Below are 15,981 nucleotides of genomic sequence, written 5' to 3' on the forward strand. Positions count from 1 at the left end.
GTTGTGCTAATAGAGAGTAATTATGTCTCAGAGATGTCTGGGATATAATTTTGGGAACAAACTGCTGATGAGAATTCCCACGCATAGTGAAGATTCAATGTCTGGCTATAAAAAGCCTTGAATCCAAAATGATCCCAAGGGAAGATTCCAAAGAACAGATTTAAGAAATATATTTATAAAAATGTAATGTATTGTTTGACTTAAATTGTTAAAGATCCTTACTCCAATTTGGGCTATGACACAAGTTGTCACAAAAATTAATTTAAGTAGTCTGGCCCAAAGCTCTTGGGATAACTAAACAAAAAAGAGAAAACTAAAATATCTACCCATTAAAAGTTGAATTTAAGATGGCAATAATAATCTCAAAAGAAATTATAAGAAATACTCAATGAATTTTGTAAGGTTGCTGAAAAAATATGAATATACGCAAAATCTTTTTGTTTCTACTTGTCATTCATAAGGATTATGAAGTAATTTTAAAATGGAAAGACGTGTCTCATTTATGAGATTGGAAAAATAACAGCTCTCCCCAAACTGAACTAAGTGATCACCTGGGGACTGTCAGGTGGGGATGGAATTCCAGGGACTTTGACTTAATTCCTCTAGGGGGTGCCTCTGATGGCAGGATTTTTTTTTTTTTTTTTAAGATTTATTTATTTATTTATACAAGCACTGGGTACAGTCAGAAGCGCAGGAGGGTGAGAGAATTCACCAGAGCCAGAGCGGGGAGCAGAGCAGGCAGAAGGACCGCAGCACACTGCTGAGGGGAGCAGCGGGCGGCAGGAGAGGTCTGCGCGCCATGTGGGACCCTCCTCCGGTGGCCGGGGAGCAGCCGGGGATCGAACCGGCGCCGCAGAGGCCGCGGGCAGCTTCGCAACCCAGCTCTCAACCGCTGCGCCACCGGGGAGACCCTGATGGCAGGATTTTTAACACTGTCCCTTACTATCCCTACCTGGCCCATTCCTATATGCACTGGATTTGAGAACCACTCCACAAACTATAAGTAGCCCCCTCCCCACGTCCAAAGAACCTAAACTTAGAAATCACTAAAAGCCTTTTAATATTTTTTAATCCTAAGAGATTCTAGTTCTAAGTGCATAAAATATCCTGAATGGTGAAAATGACCCTAGTTCTCAGGTCTGTGAAAAACGCAATCATTTAAATGACCTCATGGTGAGGGTGTCTTATGACCCTAAAACCATGATGACTGAAAATGATCCCAGATGGTCCCAAACTATCCCAGAACTCTGGAGGGCTGTGGGGGGATCTTAAGATGTTGATTCAGATTCAGCAGATCTGGGGTGGGTGGAGACTCTGCCTTACTTCCAAGCTCTCAGGAGCTGCTGCTGCTGGTCCCCCGACCTCACTTGAGCAGCGAGGCTAGAAACCACATACACCTGAATGACTCAGAAGGGTCCTAAGAGAACTAAAACTGTACTCCAGAACTTCCTCAAAGGTCCCTAACAATACCAAATCCTAAATTCTAAACAACCACAGATATCCTTAAAGCTTCTTAAATGATACTTAACACCTTAAGCCAAAAATTACTCCACACCACCTTAAACTAACCCAAACAACTTAAGTGACCTTAAGGATCACAAAGGATCACAATAGACTCTAAAATATCTTAAACCTCACACCTCCCTAAAGGATCCTTAAACATTCAAATTTTCTTTATAAAAGTTATTAAATTTATGTAATATCAAATTTACTCTAAACACCAACAATTCAAAAGGCCCTAAGAGACCCTAAATATACCTAACATCCCAGGCCCCTTAAACAACACCAATTGATGCAAAGTTATCCTAAACCCAAACCCAAACTGAACAGTTTCAATGGAACCCAACTCTAATTGGCCTGACCTCCCCCTGCATTTACACACCCACATTAACAACTCAAATAAACTTGTCATTAGTGACTCAGTAATCCTAGCCCCTGACAGATAATGGAGCAGACACCTTGCTGATGGCCTGTCTTGAAACTGATTGACCAATGACTCAATCTCTGTCCCCAAGAGCAGGGCTCTATAAACCTTGGTTTTGAACCTGACCCAGGATTGTTATTCATGGTGAGCCAGAAGACTCTGAGTTCCAAATGACAATGGATTGAGGTATGGTTGAGCCTAACTCCCCTGACTCTGATAACCCTAAATCCTCGTTAACGTAAACATGATCCTGAACTCTAAACTCTGTTAAAAAGGTTGGAGCAGACTCAAACATACCCCAACCTGAACCCTAAACCCACACCTCTCCCCTTACCAATGGAATGACTTCATCCTAATAATCTCCATGACATGAGAGCAGTGACAGAAATGACCCCGAGGCTTACCTGAACCTAAATGTGACTTTGACTGTGATCCCCAGAGTCCTCAACCCTAATCACCCTGACCTTAAACCCTAAGCACACAGCAACAATAAAGCAGCATTATGATTGCCCATGGGGGGCCTCCCTGGTGGCAGAAAGGGTTAAGACCCAACCTCTGAAGCAATCCGCAGCCACTGTAGCACGAGTTCGATCCCCTGGCCGACCAGAGAGCAATTCACATGGTGCAGCAGACCTCTCCTGTCCCACCCGCTGCTCCCCTCAGCAGTGTGTTTCAGTGAATGCCCACTCTGTTCTGCTTCCCACTCTCTCTGGTGAGTCCTCTCACCATCCATACCTCTGGCCTGTACCCCAGTTCTTGTATGCATAAATAAATAAATCTTTAAAAAAAAAATTGCCCATGAGCTGGTGCTCCTGACATGGAATACTACAACTCTCCTGAGCTTGAATTCCACGGCATACCCATTACCTGAGGATCTGGTACAGAATAAGATGAAGTAGTATTTCTCTGAAGGTCATTCTACTTTTGACCCAGTCCCCAAATCCATGGCAGGCGCACGTATCACACTTTTCTCAATGTAACCTCTGAAATTTTGAAGCTAGCTGAAAATAATGCAGACTTTAGACTCTTTTATTAGACTAGATTTCTGTTACTTCTGTGGTCACAAAGTTGCTTCTCAGACACATGTGACATTCTGCTTGTTGAGAAAAGAAAGGAGGAAAAATTCCAGAAGTAGCAACCTAAAGAACAGACCATACACAAGAATCCACACTGGGTACTGAAAATGAATCCTGCTAAGTGATCATGACTTGAACTGCTTTATCCCCCAACAAGGAAGATGCTCCAAAAATACCTGCCCCAGAAAACTCAAGATCCATGATTCCTTCATTCTTCAGGAACATATTGAAAGAAAGCATTTTGGTTTCAAAGAACTACATAAAGGAGCTTCAAGTTCTGGCAGTAGAGATTTGTTTCACAGTATGGATGATTTCCTTATTTCAGAATTTTTAGAGAACGTATATGAACGTTCACAGACCCAGCACAGGATTTCACAACTAAAAGTAGATGTGAAGACATAATGTTCAATGAAGAGAGCTAGTTGGAAAAAAAACACATAAAGATGGTACTATCCGTGTGACACACACACACAAATGTATGTGTAAAGAAAAAGATAGAAGGGATATATAATTGAAGGGATATATAATTTTTAACGTTTACCTTGAGACTAGGGTGGGAGTGGGGACAGCTTGTGATGAATTAACTTTCTTCAAAACACAGTTTCTCTTTTCTGCAGTGATATGTATGCACATAATTTATTTTTTTTTAAAGATTTATTTACGCATACAAGATTTGGAGTACAGGCTGGAGGTGTGGGGGCTGAGAGGATTCACCAGAGACAGAGTGGGGAACAGAACAGGCAGATTGACCGAAGTACACTGCTGAGAGGAGCAGTGGGTGAGTCAGGAGAGGTCTGCTGCGCCATGTGGGTAGCTCCCTGGCCAGGGATTGAACTTGTGCTGCAGAGGCTGCGGATTGCTTCATAGGTTGTGTCTGCACCCCTTGCGCCACCAGGGAGGCCCCATGAACATAATTTAAAGAGTCAAACAAGAACAGCTTTGTCCTGCCCTCCCAGACCCCACTTTCCTTCCTGCCTACTTTCTATTCTGTCAGCAGACACTTGGGTTATTTCCCACTTTATCTAAAAGTAACATATTCATGTTGCTCTTGCTGATTTGCTAACCTGGGTCCTTATCGTCCCCACTTCTTGTGCCTCCATGCTGCCAATTATAATTTTTAGTTAAATTCTATGTCCAGGCTTTATGCTTTACAAAGCTGAACTGTGTACTGTGTTATGATTCTTTTTTCCCCCTTTTTAACACAGCTGTTTTTCTTGAAGTTAACCATTATCTTTTTGTTTGCTTAATTTATTTTCTTTTTTTAAAAAGATTTATTTGTTTATGCATACAAGAGCTGGGGTACAAGCCAGAGGTGTGGGGGGTAAGAGGATCCACCAGAGACAGAGTGGGGAGCAGAACAGGCAGACTGACTGAAATACACTGCTGAGGGGAGCAGCGAGCGCATCAGGAGAGGTCTGCTGTGCCATGTGTGTAGCTCCCTGGCGGGGGGGAGGGGGATCGAACTCATGCTGCAGTGGCTGCGACAGCCTCATAGATTGCGTCTTAACCCCTTGTGCCACCAGGGAGGCCCTGTTTGCTTAATTTCTATGTATTTTTCAAGAATTCAGCCTCACTCTAGTCTCCAATTCTTTAAACCTCTCAGAAGCTCAATCTCCCCAGCATTTTATTAATTTTATTTTCTTGGAGGTTGGTCCAAGAAGGGGTCACTTCTGGGCCTGGCGCATGGCCAGCAGGCGGGGTGTCTCCTCACTCTCTCCTGGGGTGCATGCCTCCCTCTCTCTTCTCTTTCCTGGAAACCATTGTCTACCTTTAGGTCAACTCCCTGCAAGATTGCAAGTTCTGATTTCTCAGACAACTGCTGCTCTGTGGGATTACAAACTCCCAGGATTTAGTAATTTCTTATTTTTTTCAAGAACTTCTAGAAATGCAGATAATGTGAATCTCCTAATCTTTAGCATACTGTGCCAGGCAGAAAAAGACCATCACCTGGACAGACTCAAAAGCTGCTCCTTTTCTCTCTCTGCTTGAGTTACTCCAAGTTATCTTGAGTCAAATTGGCCTCCCCAGACTGAGCACAAATATCGATAGTCCAAGATTATTAGTAAGACCTTCTAGATGAAAATCCACGTATTTCTCACACAGAAAAAGTAAACTGTGTGGGAGAGGAGCTGCTAGCCTTACAAGATTTGCTCGGGGTTTCTTTGGTCATAGGGGTTTGGGTTAGAACTTGATGTTTGGCTATGGAACCCAGGTCGCCCCTGTAATCTCAGGATAAAGCTCACCCCATGGTCACCATCATCAGACCTGCATCTCTACCATGCCAGCCATGAAGGGGGGGTTTGTGTCCTGTTCTAACAAGTACAAGGTGGAAGCCCCAGGGCCTCTTTTTCAACCTCTGCAGGCATCTGGACACATGGCTCTCCCAGCAGCCTGTCCAGTTGATTTCATACCGGGGACTCTTTCCAGCCAGACCACACATTCCAGCACCTTCAAACCAATGGGTCAGCTGCCAGCTTGGGTCAGCTGCCTGCCTCCCTTGACCTGTCCTGAGCTGCTGCTGCATCTCCCACCCCATCAGGAGCTTCCATCGGGACCTGGCATGAGTGGGCTAGCTGGGCCTTTTGACATTATCATTACTAAACTAAGATGATAGTGTCTGAGTTGGGCTCCTCCAGAAGTGCTGAGATCTGGATTTGACAGTGATTCCAAGAACCGCAGGAAGTGGAGTGGAGAAATATGAGAACGAAGGGGAGAAGGCATATGTAGGCTGTTGTCCTCAGGAACTCAGTCCTACTGGACACCTTTGGGAACCAAGGTAGAACCCACTTCAGGGTGCCGACTGAGGAGCTGGGGGCCGGGGTATTGACACCCTGACCTCCATCAGGCATTGGCTGAGGACCACTTGTGGAAGGTGAGAAAGGCGTGAATTCCCTGGCACATCCAGGTTGCCATGTGCACAGGCAGAGCTGAGTCTGGTGGTCAAAGAAAGTCTGCAGGCCAAGAGGTACGTGGTGGCTGCTGAGGTTAGTCATTCATGAGCAGAAATAGCAATGGATGCAGACAATGTCCGCTCCACAGACTTACTGCATTGTCTGTGTTCAAAGTGGTCATGTGTGAGATGTAAATATTTAATGAAGCCACAGCTTCATGAGCTTGTTTCTGCATTTCTTCAGCTGGTGATTTCCTGGATGCTTTAAAAAGAACGGCTGCTCCCCCTCCACCCCAGCTGACATGCTGGGGATTTTTTGAGGGCCCATCTAAGGAACCCATGATGATCTCCCTTTCTCAAGAGCTTTCACTCCATCACATTTACAAAGACCCTTTTGCATCAAAGGTAACATTTACAGGTTCTGGGGATTAAGAACTAATTTTTTTTGGGGTTGGGGGCATTTTCCAGCCTACCCCACTGTGGGAATCGTGAATTAGTTTGGAAAAAGTCAAGTGAGAACAAAAGAAGTGTCCACAGTCAGTGGGATGGCCCTGTTTAGTGAATAAGAAACCGCCTAGCCTTGGAAGCCTGAACTGCGAGGCATGACAAACAAAGGTAAGTGAACAAGGTCCAGGCGGGGCAACCCCAGGCCCCCAGGTCCCAGCACCCTCACTTCTTGGTGAGCAGCCTCTGCTAAGTCATCTCAAGGCTTGTATTTAAGGTTAATTCCCAAAGCAGTTGGTGCACTTGGGAAACTTTGCTTCTTTTTCCCCCGTCACTCATTTAACACGGGTAACAATTACGAGCCCAGAGACAGAGACAAGAGGGAGTTTTCAGGTCTGGAAGGACAGTATGTTCCAGAAGAGGAGCTGGTTGGGAACTCAGAAGGCCACGCCCTGCTCTGTGTAAGGCTTAATGATTACTGTCCCTCTTGGTTTTGCTCCCTACCCGAGCAGCTCGTTCCAACTTGTCTCACCTGGGTGGGGTCACCTCCATGGTCGGATGATGGTAGAAGGTCCCATCTCAGATATCCAATTCCCTTCTCTAAGGGGTCCAGGCCATTGTGTGTGGGGGGCATCAATGAACTGGTTGTTTTTTTTTTTTTTTTTGCATTCTCTTCCAAGTGCACAGCTTAACCCATAGGGGTCTGCCAGCAGGAAGTTAGGAAGTGAAAGCATTTTGGGGACACACTGCTGAGTTTTTAGCTGCCTGCCCATATTACAGAAACCCTTTGTCCCACGGATTTGAGGTTTGCTTTAGGCCCTGCGGGGGCCATCCAGGCATCTAGCACATCAGGCTTCCTTAGCCTGTGTCACAGGTTGACGTGCGGACTCCTAGGCATTACGGAGCTCAGCTCAAGGTTGGGCAGTGCCATTCCGGCTTTTCTTCTGGCTCATTGTTTAGTTATTCTCCTGGGGCTCTTTTGGGGGGCACATCCTGGTGACCACTCGCCGAACTCCACTGGCTCTCCAGGTGAGCCTGGCGCTTCCCAACTCTTTTAGATCCTGCCTACTCTTTGTACTTTCTACGTGTGACCATAATACCCTCCCTGGACAATTTGGACCCGGTGCCCAGACCACTCCTATCACCAGCCCTCAGGAAGCTGCTCCCTTGGATGCTTCCACCGCCTTCTTCCTTAGACCCTGCCTGCAAGTGGCCCTGGAGCCCATCAGGTTGGGGAGCTCTCCTCCAGCTGGTCCCCAATGGCTTTCAACTGCTCTTAGAATGAGCCACTATGTAGTCTTCGAGGCCCTCAGCACCAGCCCCTGGCTACCTCCTCAACCTCATCTCCGCACCCACCCGTTGGCTCCCTTTGCTTACACCTACCTCCCCCACCCCCATGTCTTCCACATGGACACTCGAATGCAGCATCTTGTCTGTCTCCCCTTTTACAATGGAAACTCCCAGAAAACAGAGCCCTGTCTTCCTTAATTCACTGCTGTGCCTCCTAATTGGTCACACTGAATGAATGAATGAACAAACGAATGTCTTTTGCATTTGTAGGAACCCATAGCCCCTAACTGTAAGACTGCAGACTCACTGGAAATATCCTGTGGGACAGGCACTGTCCTCCCCTAGAAGGACCCAATTCAAGGTGCAGGTACCCCTGGGGTGAGTAGCATCCTCAGTTCCCTCCCTGGGGTTCCGTGGAAATGATTTGTCAGAACTGTCTCCTCTGCCTCACACTCTGCCTCACCACTCCCATACCCACAACCACCCAAACTGACAAGGCCAAGCTGGAGAGTCCTGTTCAGGGGGGATGCGGTGAACTTCTGAGGACAGCCCCTCTCCAGGAGGCGCTGACGCGGAGCCAGAGGAGGAAGGCGACGCCCCCTGGTGGTACCTTCTGGTTCTGCGACTCCTGCAGAATTTTCTGGTGGGATTAGCCGAGAGTCACAGCCCGGTTCCCAGTCTCTTGCCCGACGTTGAGAAGGAATTGGGACTAAGAATGACAGGCCCATCTTTCAAACTGGGTGAACCTGATGTTTAGCGAGAACGCGAATAACGAACTCAGTAGAAAGATTGGGTCTCAGCTGCCCGTTTGTGAACGCGGCTGCCAGGCGGGCCTCTCCACGACCGTCGGTGATGTTAGCGCGCCCCCTGGTGGTCAAGGGGCGGAGCTACGCCCTCTCCCCCGACCTTTCTGAGCCGAGGCCACCAGAGTGGAGCTGGACAAGAAACGGCGGCCCTGCTGCTTAAATAGAAATAGGGCGATTTTGAAATATTAAAACCAGTGACATGTCCATCTTGATGCCCTGACTTGGCTTATGTTCCAGCCCCGTAGCACGTGGCTTAAGGAGAAGAGCTACTGCAGGCGCTCGGGGGTGCTTCCCACCTTGCAGAGGCAGAAGGGCACTCCCTCACCTGCACTCGGTGGTTTGGGACACAAAGCTTCTGATAGATCCCTGGTGTGCTTTGGTGCTTTCTGAGCCAGTTTTTCGGATGCAAATCCTTGTTCCACTATGGAGAGCCGTTAGATTACTTCCTGCCCACCTCTGTTTCATCATCTGTTTGATGGGAGCCTGGGTGGAGAGGAGGGACCCAGGAGAGGTGTGGACCTCACCTGTGTCGTTGGCACCCGTCTCATGGGGTGGCTGCAGGCATTAAAGGCCTTTCAAACGCTTAGAAAATAGAAAAAAAATAAAAAAAAAACACTTAGAAATTTACCTTGGTGGCTTCAGGCATTAAAGGCCTTCAAAATACTTAGAAAATTACCTTGGCAGGGAACTATGTAAGTGGCAGCAACTATTATTTTTTACCTTTACTGACACTAAAATTCTCAGAGTATCCCGAGAGGCTTAAAAGTCACAATAAAAAAGTGTAAATCAAAGATAATACAAGTAATGCAAATGCAAGAGGTCAAGAAGATGGCCCACTAAAATTAGTGCTCTTAGAAGTACATGTGTTCCGTTTATAAATAAGTATTAGCACACTGAGTTGGTGTCCAGTCCGAAAAGTTTGGGGTCTACTGGTTTTGAGCCTGGGTGGAGGTGAGGGATCCTGGTAGAGGTGTGGGTCTCATCCATGCCTCTCCCTTGCTAGGCTCAGCTGGCCTTGGTTGGCAAGGGCTTCAGTGCCCTATTTCATATGGGGATACTGAAGCACAGAAAGGTCAGCAGCCATGTCCAGTCACACAGTGTGGTCCCTAGATCCTGTCCATGACAAATAACCTCTTGGTTATCCGTTACCCATGGAGGTGAAAGGGGAGGCCCCTGGCTAAGACTTTATGCTCTGCCACCCCTGCCTTCTCCAAAGCATAAGCATGTATAGGACCAGGGGAGGCCTGGGTTGAGTCTGTCTCTGAGCTTTATGTCCAGGCTAGAGCATGTCTTGCATGGTCTTTGCCCTGGTCAGGGCCACTTTCCTGGGCTCTTCCTGCCAACCTGCTCCATTGGGGTGGCTGCTGTAATGCCCAGGCCATGTTCAATGCCACTGCTAACGAGTAGGTAAGAAGTTACACATGATTGGTAAGGAAACGTTTGTATCTGAGTCAATAGCCAACAAGAGCCATTTCTAAAAAGCCAACTATCCTGATGGTTGTAGATGTTTATAGAACAATTGCTTGGGCTTCAATATGGGACTTACGGCCCAGGAGTTCATTCAAATGTCTAATCGGTTGGTTGAGCCTCAGTCATATGGCTGATGCTTTTCAAGGTGCTGAGGACATGGGGTAGGTTCCTCATGTGTGCAGGGCATACATGCCAGCGGAGAAGGGAGGAACGAAATACCAATAGATTGTGGCAGTTGAGAGACTGCCCTCCACCCACACTCCTGCCTGGCCTCACTATGGCTGGAGCACACTTCTCCACTCCTTGACCATGGATTTGATTGTAAGACTTGCTTTGGCCAATGGAATGTGAGTACGAGGGACAGTGAGGCAGCTGTGAGCCTCGGTCCTAAGAGATGTCACTCATTTCTGATGGTTCTATCGTTCCTCTGCCATTGCCATGAGAAAAACACACCCAGTCTGGTCTGAGGGAGGATGAGAGGCACACGGAGCAGAGCTGCCCCCAACTGACCTACAGCCACCCAAGGAACAGAGCCGCCCAGCTGAGCCCAGCCCAGACTAGCTGAACCCCAGGCCACCTCCACATGGGAGCCATAATATAGGATTGTGGCTTTTTTATTGAACTCACATTGCTTTATAACAGAAAAATTTCAGGAATGCAATGTTAAACCCTAACATCTGTATATACTACATTAAATCCACCATTAAATGTTTAATTCCATCCTTCCCATTACAATTGATCCCTTTACCCAGCCCCCTCCCTTCTTTCCTCTGAAAACCACTAATTTGATCATGTAGTCTAAAAGTTAATTTTTGTTTTATTTAGTTTATTTGGTTTGTTTCTGTGTATCATATGAGTGAAATCATACATGTTTGTCTTTCTTGTGTCACTAAGCATAATACCCTCCAGGTCATTCTATGGGGTTGCAAATGGCAAGATTTTGCATGCATGTGGATGACATAGGTAACCAAGTAGTGTTCCACCACATCTGCTTAGTCCAGCTGCATTCAGGTTGTGTCCAGCTTTTGGCTACTACAAATATGCTGCTATGGATGACCATTTGCTTCTGTTTCTGGTGGCTTTGAGCCACATCCTTCTATTTGCTTCTGGTTCTGGAATATTTGATTCTTATCCAGCTGGTTTGATCCAGTTCTGGTCATTTGGATCCAGTCCCAGCTTGTTGAGCCAGTTTGAACCAGTTTCAGCCATCTTGGTTTCCCCCAGTATTTTATTTTCCCCCAGGGACGGCATCTGGGGTGTGGGGGGTAGGGGGTGGGGGGTGGGGCAAAGAAGGGAAGGGTCAGGAGTAGAAAAGAACCGAGCACCGAGTCAGACTAGAGCAGGCTGTCTGCAGGGCAGAGGCACCTGGACGCGTCGGGCTGAGGTCTTCCCGCCACCCCTGGGGAGCTCCGAGCGGAGGAATGCAGATACCCAGTGCACAGGCAGCCCTAGGTGGGGAGCAGGGGACAGGGCACGAGTCCTTGACTGCAGCCCCTCCAGAGACGGACGGGCACGGGCCCTGCACGGGGGAAAGCCTTGTGAACAGCCTCTGGCCGGCCTGGCAGATGGCGCGTGGGGCTTCCGCCGGGCCCACTCCTCAAGCTTCGGCCTGACGTGCGCCTTCTCCGGCAAGCAAGCTTGGCTCTGCGGCTCCCGCATCCGCTGCGGGGGAGACCTTCTTAGTGACAGGAGCCCTTCTGCTTCTCCTACCCAGTGTGCCTCCCCAGCCCCCACCGCACCCCCGGCACCAGGACCAGCGCTGCGTGGAAGCCGAGGTTGCCCCACCTGCTCCTTCCTCTGGGGTCCTTCAGGGGCATTTTCTGTAATAAATTTCTTATGAGTCTAATTCTGTCTCGGCATCTGCTGCTTATGGCTAGTAGGCATCTGTATTATTTTCAAAAGTCATGCTAATTATAGCTCAGAGGTGTTAGGCATCATTATGGGGAACAGGCACAATTAGGATCCACATGCACAAATAGGGAAACTGAGGCACAGCCAGATGCTGAACCCATGTTTGGCAGGCTCCACATTCCATAATTTCCTCTTAGTTTCCTAGAGCATCTGTAGGGGGTCTACAGCCCTACTTGATGCTCTCTCCTGGGTCTCCCAGAACCCCCCTCCACACACACACTCACACACACACACACACACACACACCCCTCTGCTGCTCACATGCTTATTTTGGATGGTGAAGTTCTTGAGCCCAGCCTTGTGATAAACCCAGCGGGTTTGTTGAAGATGTATTTGGAGCCTGCAGAGTACATTACTTGGTCATGTACCTGGGACAGCCTGATGAATGGAGCATAGAAGAGGGTCAGGGACTGGGGAGTGCCCACTTTGGCCAAAGAATTCACCCTGGTGACAAGAAAGATTAGATACCCAGGGCTCCTGTGAGGGAGGTTTTGAGCCACAGGCATCCAAAGCCAGCCTGGGGGACCTCCTGTACCCTCTGGGATGGCTGGGGACTATTCCTCACTGAATATGGGGTCAGAGCTCCTGAAAGATCCCTCCTGGCCCCAAAGCATCTAAGCCCTGACAACTTCCTGAGCTCCCCCCGTTAAAGAGTCGTCCTTTTGGGTGCGGGCTATGCCCTGTTGTTTTCCCAGGTTCAGTACGTAGGCGAGGAGCAGAGCCAGGGAAACCCAGGCCTGTAAGGGGCATGGCGCTTTGTCTACCGGCAGTACTGACTATGACCAGCAGAGGGCTCCCAAAGCAAAGCCAGCAGGAGAGACAGGTCTGGAGAATTCCATTCCTCAGGTGGTACCAACTTACTTCTGGGTAAATTGTGGAATTCCAGCTTGGGAGATCCCAGAAGCCACAAGTCCTGTGATTTTCTGCCTTTGGCTATACCTGCACCATCTCTATATCTAATTAAATTATTGAATATTTTCTCTATACCAGTGACCTTTTAAAAAGGACATGTTTAATAAAAACTACAGAAACTTCCTATCACTCTTATCGGGAAAACTAGTATCCCTTGGTATTTATAAATCAGGTGCAACTAGGAAAGAGAATATAAAGGATTGGAATAAACATTCTGGAAGTCTGGCTAGATAATTTTGCTTATCCCAAAGTGTTTGGGAAACAAGAAAGAGAAAAAGCCTGCAGAGGGAGTCACTTACCTCTCATTAAATTTCTATAATAAATTCCATCCATCTGCAGAATTCACTACTGATGTCCTCAATATGGTGCATTATTGAAGGGGGGAGGGGTGTTCTTATTTAAGAAACATTTTCCTCTCCTTAAGGTAAGAAAGATGCCCTAGGTTTTCTCTTTAAAAGTTTCAGATTTGTTTTGTCATTGAAGTCCTTAGACCACCTGGAGCTGACATTTCTGTACAGTCCACAGCACTTCTTCATAGTGCTCTAATATTATCTAGAACTAGAATTCAAACAGTCTGCAGTTCCAAATGCCTATTTAGCATATGGGGTCGTATACTAAAGTCTTGAAGTTTGGCTTTGCATCATGAAAGAATGTTTTGCTAAGCAAAATTTAAATGATAATGTACTTAACAGACAAGGCTGTTTTCCAAATATTGAATATGTATGTGCCAGGATCCTCTGTTAACTACAAATCTGCTTATGCTTTTGTTCCATGATATTTTAAAAACTGTTTTCAATTCTTTCATGGAAGAGGTTCAGAAGAAGAGAAGGCGGGTGAGAGAGAGAATGGTGAGAGAAGGGCTGCCCTTGGCTCCGACCTTTCCCGTGCTAGCCAAGAAGGACCCGCCAGGTGTTCTCTGGAATCAGACACACAGTGAGAGTGCATTGTTGGGGTATTAACTATGTGCACCTGGGGTTTTAACTTCTCCATCATTTTTCTTTCCCCATGGCCAGTCCTTGTGGCTCAGTGAAACTAACCGTTCCACGTCTAAGGGTGGTTCCTGGACCCTGGCTCAGCTAATAGAGTCCACAGTGATTGGTCCTGGGAGTGTGGGGGCTCGTGACCCCACATTGACCAATGAGAGCTTTCCTCAGCACTGCAAGGGGAAGGTTGCTTCCACCTGCTGAGTGGGCGAGCAGGAAGGGACTAGGAAGCCAGGAACTATGGGTAACCATCTTTGCCACTGTAAGGGTGAGAAACACTGCCACTGTCACGGGGCGCTGCCCCAGAATGAAGCAGATCCAGGAGACAGATTCCTGTTGACTCTGATCGCAGCATCAGATCACCTCCCATGGACTCTTCAGACATAGGTGAGCTAGCCAAGTCTATTCTTTTTTTTTTTTTTTCTTAAGGTAATTTTCTAATTACCTTACTTCTATATTCTATCTCTTTTAAATTAATTATTTTTTTCTTCCATTGTCGTAGTCCCCAATATTCTCCTGCCACCATATCACCTGTGATCCATCGCCGTATTCCCTTGCATGCTTCCCTCCTGTTTTGACCCTCTCCCTCCCCCTCTTTTGCTGGATGCCTCAGATCTATGGTCAGCTTGCTAGTTTTGACTTTTTCTTGACCTTTTGTTTGGTTTCTCTATTTTCCACATATAAGTGGGGCCATCTTCTATTTACCTTTTTCCTTCTGACTTATTTCAGCTAGCACAATCCCTTCCAGCTCCATCCATGTTGCTGCAAATGGCATGAGCTTGTCTGTTTTGATTGCTGAGTAATATTCCATAGTGTAAATGTATCACGACTTTTTGATCCCTTTGTCTATATTGGGGCATTTGGGTTGTTTCCATATCTTTGGCCAAGTCCATTCTTAATGATTTAAACATCTAAATTGAATTTCTGTAACTTGCAACTTAAAGGTGGTTGGTGAATCTATCTATCTATGTATCTATCTATCATCTACCTACCTACCTACCTATCTGGCTGGTGAATTTAGAGATCAAAAGTCTTGAACATGGCTTGGGGAGGAGAAAAAGATGGATCAAGAAAGATAGGATAAAGGCACAACTGGAGGGGATTATGCACATACTTTTCCTTTTGTCAGAAAAACTCTTCTTTGCTGTAATTCAAAGCGCCTTACAGATGCCCTTCCCTTAAAGAAACTGTCCCTGCTCCACAGGCTAGGTAAATCCTAGCATCTGGACTTTTTCCTTTTGAGCACACCACAGCTATGTCCAAGATAATTCATTACATATTAAAGTAGTTAATGTCTCCCCAATGAGGTTATCAATTGCACGCAGGTGGAGGGACCTTGTCTATTTTGCACAACTGTGTATTCTTAGCATACTGCTTAGTATCTGACTAAAAACAGGGCATCTATTGAATGGAGTGAGTAAGCTAGTCACCCCATTTTGGTCCTGACCATGTTTTCTGTGTCCATATCAATAACATCCAACCACTGTAACTGTCACCACCATAACAAACAACCAAAACATTTTATGGCCCTACTGTGTCATTACCCAAGTGTGTGTGTGTGTGTGTGTGTGTGTGTGTGTGTGTGTGCGTGTGCGCACACATGTGCCATGTAGAACTTCCTGGCTTTGCTCCTGAGAAATGGAATATTATGTTCACCCAATTAAAACAACACAGTGGTTTAAGACATACAGATTCAGTTAAAGGTTTCCTTTCTCAAATGGCAGCTTCAAGCTCAGAGTCTGTAGTAATTGTGCAGAAAACATTAGTGAGTTGAATAGATGAACAATGAACAATCTTTGGGCTCTCCAAAATGTAAGTTCCAGGCCTCCCTGGTGGCACAGGTGGTTGAGCACAGCGCTGTGAAGCTGTGTGCAGCCTCTGCAGTGCCGGTTCGATCCCCACCAGCCACAGAGCAACCCGCATGGTGGGGCAGACCTCTCCTGTTTTGCCCGCTGCTCCCCTCAGCAGTGTATTTCAGTTGTTCTGCCTTTTCTGTTCACTGCTCTGTCTCTGGTGAATCCTCTCACCCTCCCGCGCATCTGGCCTGTACCCCGGGTTCTTGTATAAATAAAATAAATCTTTAAAAAAAAAAACTAAAAACAAAATGAAAGTTCCTCCAAAGCTGATGAGATTAAAGGACCCCATGTTTCTGTTGACATTCTGTTCCCTCAACACGGTCACCCAACAAATAAATTTCAAGCAAAGAGGTTCTTGGTTCTTATTCTGTTTGCCTCTGCTCCCCTGCCAGCTCCAGTCTGTTCTTCTCCATGTCCTG

This window comes from Talpa occidentalis, unplaced genomic scaffold, assembly GCF_014898055.3.
Source record: "Talpa occidentalis isolate TD23 unplaced genomic scaffold, MPIMG_talOcc4v2.1 talOcc4.10, whole genome shotgun sequence".
NCBI classification, from domain to species: domain Eukaryota; kingdom Metazoa; phylum Chordata; class Mammalia; order Eulipotyphla; family Talpidae; genus Talpa; species Talpa occidentalis.